The sequence below is a fragment of the Microtus ochrogaster genome, unplaced genomic scaffold (genome assembly GCF_000317375.1).
Source record: "Microtus ochrogaster isolate Prairie Vole_2 unplaced genomic scaffold, MicOch1.0 UNK38, whole genome shotgun sequence".
NCBI classification, from domain to species: domain Eukaryota; kingdom Metazoa; phylum Chordata; class Mammalia; order Rodentia; family Cricetidae; genus Microtus; species Microtus ochrogaster.
Genome location: NW_004949136.1, coordinates 3550629 through 3551869, shown reverse-complemented (window position 1 = coordinate 3551869; position 1241 = coordinate 3550629). Strand labels below are relative to the sequence as shown.

Sequence of the window (1241 nt, the reverse complement as noted above, 5' to 3'; positions counted from 1 at the left end):
GTGAGAGGGTGAGAATAGATATTTGTCGAAGGGAAAGAAAGGATCTGTAATTCATCTCATGCTAGGCAGGAAGATAACATGTTCGCTACATAGCTATCCTTTAGATGCTGTAGTTATGTATAGTGACAGAAGCCCACTCAGTAGGCACAAGAGGTTAGTTGGCAAAAGGAAGGAGGGCCTTCAGAGTCTCTGTACAGGAAGAAAAAAGCTTCCTGCAGAAGACCAAACAGAAAAGGACAAAGCTTTGCCTGAAATGCCCCTGTGGGCCACAAGAGGGCACCAAAATTCTACTCTAAACAAGACAGAAGGTTCTAGGGGCCTCATGGTCTGGGGTCCCTAGTACGTTTCCCATTCTTCCGAGACAGAAATAGAGTAGGGTAGGGGTTTATCAGGGGTTTTCTAAAAGGCTTTTTATGAAGCTACACAGCTTCTTTCAAGACATTGACTAACTAGAAGACAGGTCCCAAAAGTAAGGGCTGGGCCTGCAAGATGGCTCAAGAGGTATTCGTTGCCAAGTTTTACAACCTGAGTTTGATTCCTGGGACACATGTGCACAAAGGGAAGAATCAACTCCTTCCTGCAAGTTGTTGTCTTCTTGCCTACACACACACACACACGCAAACAGTCTACAGAGAGAGTTTCAGGACAGCCCGAGCTGTCACACAGAGAAACTCTGTCTTGAAAATAAAATAATAATAATTATTATTATTAACATAAAATATTGCCCTAGATGAGGTTGTGCATTCCAGCAATCCCACTAGGCAGATAGAAACACAAAGATCAGGAGTTCAAGGACACCCTCAATTACGTACCAACTTTTACAAAAAAGGGAAAGACTTCTTTGCCTGATTCAAAACTCATGGAAATATGTTTGCCTTGCTTTCCCCAGACACTTGGTATTGGTGAGTCACAGCGCATGTTTTGTTCCCACCTAGGACTAGGACACCCAGCATCGTGTCCTGCAAAGATAGCAGTGTTACCTCATAGTCGTTCAGGAGATGCACAAAGCTGAGTGTGCCCAGAGAAATGGCAGTCAAGCATTAAGTGGACTTCCTGAGAGGCGACAACTCTGGAGTACAGGATCACTAAAAGGATAGAAAAGGTCTTAGCGTGGGGCCGAGAAAACAGGGTTTGGGTAACAAGCTTCACTTGATTGACTCAGCCTTCAGAAAAAGCCCATTCCCAACCTGGCCAGGAAAGGCTCCAAAACTGCAGCAAAACCCTGTCTCAGAAAAAAAAAA

The 1241-nt window shown here is 44.4% G+C and overlaps 1 protein-coding gene across 2 annotated transcripts in view; it reads right to left on the bottom strand.

Annotated features, from left to right (window-relative positions):
• The window catches only part of Perm1 (PPARGC1 and ESRR induced regulator, muscle 1), a 15425-nt gene that overhangs the window by 5324 nt on the left and 8860 nt on the right, over window positions 1–1241 (bottom strand). The window contains exon 1 of one of the 2 annotated variants that reach the window (XM_026790041.1): window positions 981–1013. The exons of the other annotated variant lie outside the window; for it this stretch is intronic. The gene's annotated coding sequence lies outside the window, so the exon portion shown is untranslated. Of the gene's footprint in view, window positions 1–980; window positions 1014–1241 lie in introns of those variants that run through there. 2 annotated transcript variants of the gene reach the window in all.